At 31.4% G+C, this 5,976-nt stretch overlaps 1 long non-coding RNA gene across 1 annotated transcript; it reads right to left on the reverse strand.

Moving 5' to 3' along the window:
* Positions 1 to 982: 982 nt before the first annotated feature.
* Positions 983 to 2,741, reverse strand: LOC146917294 (uncharacterized). The gene is made up of 2 exons (XR_015014152.1): positions 2,147 to 2,741; positions 983 to 1,324 (listed from the first exon to the last, which is right to left on the reverse strand). It is a non-coding gene; the product is annotated as an uncharacterized LOC146917294 (long non-coding RNA).
* Between the last annotated feature and the right edge of the window lie 3,235 nt (positions 2,742 to 5,976).

Genomic DNA, 5,976 nt, shown 5'->3' on the forward strand with positions numbered 1-5,976 from the left:
GCAATTGGTGATTGATTCTGTTGGCACTTGTGCAGTGAATGCGCCTTTTATAGGCTGCCATGTGTGATTTTGGACCAATGTGGGACTGCCACGTATCCTGGACTTGCTTTGGACTAAATTTGGTTCAAGGACCTTCCTGCAATTTCGAAAGTACAAGGACCAACCTGCAATTTTGACAAACTGGACCAATACGTAATTTTTAAGACTTAAAGGGCTAAAATTGAAACTGAAAAAAGATTTTATGGACTAAAGTGAAAAAAGAAAAAAGAAAAAAAAGAAAAAATAATTAGAAATGCAAACTTTAAAGATTTTAAGGACTGAAATGAAAAAAGGACCAAAGTGCAATATTTAGAAATTTTAGGACTAAAATTAAACTAAAATTGAATTTAAAATTGGTAAAAATGGAAAATAACGTAAAGTGGAACCAATAAAAAAACACAAAATGGACTAAAATGAACTAATTACTTAAATGAGGTACTTCAAAGTAACCTCTCTCTGCCAAAATTTCGCGTGAAATGACCAAAATGCCCCTGGGTATTAAAATGTCTCGAAACGACTCAAATGCAATTTTAAAGAGGATTTTTAACAGGGAATTGAAGCAAGAGCTTTATACAAGCAAATTAAAAGACTCAGAGACAAATTTTAGAAATTAAACAGGGTTTTGACACAGGAAATGACTAAAATGCCCCTAAGGGCCAAACTGACTCCAAAAGACTCAGATGTAATTTTTGAAATGGATTTTGACATGGAATTAAACAAAAACCCATTCAAACCAATTGAAAAGACTCAAACAAACCTAAAGGACTTAAAATGAGTTTGAATGCATGAAATGACTAAAATACCCTTTTTCATGAATTTTTCAAATAATGTTGAAATAAGATGCAGAGGAAGGTGCAATTGATCAAGGACAAATTCAAATGACTTGAAATGCAAGAAAAGAAAAATTGAGCTAGTATTTTTAGGTCCAAAATTAGGGTATAACACATCTTTATACATAAATTCACCATAAACTTGATACAAATCCAGAAATTCATAAACTTGATACAAACATTAACAAGAAACTTAACACTAATCCAGAAATCCAGAAATTCAATAAAAAAAAACATGAACACTAATCCAGTCCGTTATCGGAGGTTATATATCATGTTGGACGTGCTAGCTTTTGAATCAATTCTTCATAGTATGAAGTTGCTGCCTTCTCCACGTAGTTTCTTTTGCAATTGCTTGAATTGCTTAATATTGTTGAACAGATTCCAATTCTCAAATCCATAGTTTTTGCAGCCTTGTCATTCTTCCCATGGTTTTTCATTTTACAACTTAGATTCTAAACCAAACAAAGAAATTTGTTAAAAATAGTTCTAAAGCAAATCAACGCTCTGAAACCATTTCCACAACAAAATGGTTTCAGAGTAAAACTTGCTAAAACCATTTACACAGCATATTGGTTTTCTATATGATTTTTAAACAAAACATACTATAATAAGAAACAAATCAACAATATGAAACCATTTCCTGAGACAATTAAGATTAAGTCTATTTCACATACAAGTCTATCAAAACCATTAGACAATTAGTTTGGTTTCGCAATTAAACTGATTCATATCAAGTCTTATCATCTGATGGATTACATGTAAACCATTTCAAATTCAGAGCAAAATAACACATTTTACAACTTAGATTCTAAACCAAACAAAGAAATTGTTAAAAATAGTTCTAAAGCAAATCAACGCTCTGAAACCATTTCCACAGCAAAATGGTTTCAGAGTAAAACTTGCTAAAACCATTTACACAGCATATTGGTTTTTAGAGTAAAATGCTGAAAACCATTTCCTGAAATTAAACTATTTGAGTTCATTTTCCAGAAATTAAACCAATTCGAAATTAAATATTATGAAACCATTTCCAGAAATTAAACAAATCAACACTATAAATCGAATACTCTTTCATAGTCAAAATGCAGAAGGTTACATATCAAAAACTTATAAATTAACAATTAAAACAACTTATAGATTTACATATCAAACACAAATGATCACAGTCAAAATGCAGTCAACAATAATCTCGTAAACCAGTCCAGATTATTCAAAAAAACAAAAAACCTAAATTCAAGAAACAATTAAAGATAGAATTTTTTTTTTTCTCTTACCAGGCAAATCCCAAGGCTCAAATTTACAAACATCAACTTCACGAATAACCCAAACTTCATCACCGTTTCCATTGATCTTCATCATTGTTTCCATTGTTGAAGATGATGCAGCTATAAGGTAGTAAAATTATTATTTTTTTCCCGATTGCATGTCAATAAAACCAAAAGGATCAAACTAAAATAACAAAACAGAGTCCAAAACAAGCAAAACCAGTTCTCATTTCTCAACATAGAAACATTCAGTTTCAAATTCAATTATTCATTATCATCTAAAATTCAAACCAATATGCATCAATTATGAAGAATGAAATCGGAAAAAAAAAGGTTAGATACGAACCAGATTGACAAGAAGGTTAGATACAGCGATGGAAGTGATCAATATGATTCGTCTACTCCGTTACTGGAGTTCATCGTTTGGTCGCCGGGAAGTTGAGTTTCGTCGCCGGCGAAATGAAGTTGTAAGTAATAAATATTTCAGTTTTCGTTTGTTTTCGGGTTTGGGGGGTGTAGGAAGCAATTCTATTGGGCTACAGGTTAATGGGCTGGACTTATGCATGGTGCATAAGAATTTTCCTTATGCACCATAACCACACCCGTTATTTTCTTTATATATAGTATAGATATATTAAAATTATAGATATAAATAATATATTATTTTTTGAAGAAAGACATAGATAATAGATATTTCGCACACTTTCATATTGTAACAAACTATACTTATCTACTGTATAAAAAACTATAGTTATCTTTTTCAATGATATCAACAATATAACAAATATAATATAATTTTCTTTTTTTATCTTTTTGAATAACACCAACAAAATAGCATTTCCTATAATCAAATTTGTTTAAGAGTATAATTGAAAGGTAAAAAGTTAGGCAAATTTTACGGTACATCCAACAATTTGAGTGTATTGATACACCAAATCATTAAATTAATAGTTAAATGTGTTATTTTTTGAAGAGAAAAATCATTTTCTACCACCTATAATTATCATAACGAAATCTTATTTACCAAAAACGTCGACGAAATAAATTTAATTTTTCTGAATTTTTAGTACTCATAATAGGGAAATTTGATTATTGTTTACAATTAAATGTAAAAAAATATTAGTATGATTTTTACAAACAATGAAATGATGTTTTTTCTTATGAAATGATATTTTATAAAATATAAATATGAACAAATAGCTCTTTATTTCATAAAAATGATAGTTAATTTATAGATTTTTGAAGCAAGAGTACCGGTACACCTAAATTTGCGGGTGTACATTAGAAGTTCTCAAAAAGTTATCCCCAAAACAATGTATTCTCTTTAGAGCAATGATAGGTAGACACCCTTAATGTGTACACCCCTTTGTACCACTGAAAAATTTCAATTAACCAAATATATGGTCTGTGTGACCACATTTTTTTAGTTGCATGACCACTTTTTTCCAGAAATTATTTGGTTAATTAAGTGGAAAAATAGTGGTCATGCGCATTTTAATTGCATGACCACATTTTTCAACTTCTAAATAGTGCTCACGCAACTGAAAAAATGTGGTCACACAGACCATATATTTGGTTAACTCAGTTAGACTAGCTCGACCGACCATGTCTGATTTTTTAAAACCATTATGAAGGAAACACTCCGGGGGTTGGGAATAAATATGAAAACCTCAAACCACACAGTGCAATTAAATAAACTTTAGAAAAGGTTTAAGGCTAATTTATCTGATAAATAAGTTACATGTTCAATTTATGATGCCTTGATCCATGGTGTTGGTGGCAATTACAAGGTTACGGAGGCACTAAAACATGCTAAAAGTTCATTCATTCCTAATCAAAACACAAGCGTGTAACCATTTCATAATATGGAAGTGATCCAGAATTGGATCGAGGATCATCAGGGCCGTCCCTATGAAACTGGAGGCTCAGTTCTCATAGTAAAAATAGGCCTCTAATAAAAAAAAACGCACAATTTTTTTAAAAGATTAATCTTCTATTTAAATTGAAAATAACACACGTATAATGATTATTAGCCACCGAAATCAAAATTAGCAATTGTTTTTACTAAAGACGTGTTTTTTAACTTAGAAATAGGAACATGGAACATGATTTTTTTATTTAGAAATAGAAACATGAAACATGCTTATTTTTCTTTTTTCCGTGGGGGAGGGGATATTGAGCAATAATTTTTTTCTTACGGCCCATCACTTTAAAAGACCCAGCTCGGTTGAGATCTTTGCACTCCCTAAAGAACGGCCCTGAGGATCATAAGAAAGAGGGAGTCACCATCAGAAGAAAGGATATTCCAGAAAGGCCTCTTGATATGTACAGAGCCCTCAGGAACATAGTCTGCGACTCAGAAGGAGCTTAAGCAAAAGGCACCTCTAAAGGTAATGATGGGAAAATTTGGCAGTTGCACGAAATCATATCAAATACTCCATCCGTTCTCAATTATAAGCATATTTAACTTTTTAGGTTCATTCAATTAATGATGTGTGGTTCATATTATAGACCACATACATCATTAATTAAATGAACCTAAAAAGTCAAATTAGAGGAATTTATTAGAAGTAAAGAATTTAGAAAAGACGAAGTTGTTTGTTAGGTTTTAATTGTCTTTCCCAAAGCAATATTAGGTATCATGATTCAGAAGTATAACGACGATTAAGGAATCCTTGAATGATCTCCCCTTTCTTCTTTGTTAGAATCAACTCGTTTGATTATTAGTTTATGACCTGTCCTTCAATTTAAGAAAGTAGAACAAGACCCCAAAATGAATTAATGGAAGTTTTATCTTAATATCGTCGCAATTCAAATAGCTGCAATAGCGGTTTTCCCTTAAGATGAGTCGTAAATTCATACTTAGATTCAATTAAAATAATTTTATTTAGAAAATAAGCAATTTACTACTTTCGGGTTTGGACAGAATTAGGGTTGTCAATCCTAATATGATCCATTTAAGATGTGGTATTAAAACAAACATATACAAATTAAACCAGACACATGAATCATAAATTATATAAAATTTTTATTATTGAATCCCACAAATAAGAAGGGTTTCACCGTGAAACCTTAATCAAAGAGATTTAGTTGCACATGACAACAAACATAATTACAAACAATAGAAAAACATACTTTAGAGAGAACAAGAAGAGGATGGAGATCATTTTCCTTGAAGATATGAATCTTAACCCTAGCCTTGTGCCTCTAGCTTTCTGAATGGATGTGCAAGGGTCACTATTTATCGTACATCATCACTTAGGGATTAAGAAAAGAAAACTAGGGGTTTTCCACTAAAACAACTTGAAAAACAAGCAATCAGCCTGCCTGTAAAGCATGCACATGGCGCATGAAGTGGTGTGCAGGGGTGCATGGTCTGTGCGCATATGTGCATCGGGCAACAACTCATGTGAAAATTTTGCAATTTTCGTTCTTTTTCGTGCGTTCTTTCGTCTTGCAATGCCTTGAAACTTGAAATGAATTTTCTTTACTTTGGATTGTCTTCAAAGACCTTCTAAGAATCATTGATCTTCAATCTTCATATCCTCGATCTTTCACGTGGTGTCTTGTTTTGCCGATTTGCATGATTTCTCACTAAAAATACTCATAACACCTATGAAATTGCATGAGTTAGGATAAATTTGAATTACAACGACTTGAATGAAAAAACAACACTGGTATATAGTGCGAAAGCTTGAGTACGGAATTTGACGAATAATAGTTTTCTTAAGTAATAATATAATTACTAAAAGATCCCCAATTTCCACAATACATGGGGTGGTTGGTTAAAAGCATGCATTAACATATTCGTTGAAATTCGTCTTCCATTTTTCCGTACT

The sequence above is a fragment of the Medicago sativa genome, chromosome 6 (assembly GCF_051527215.1).
Source record: "Medicago sativa cultivar Bolivia chromosome 6, Bolivia_mono, whole genome shotgun sequence".
Taxonomy (NCBI): Eukaryota; Viridiplantae; Streptophyta; class Magnoliopsida; order Fabales; family Fabaceae; genus Medicago; species Medicago sativa.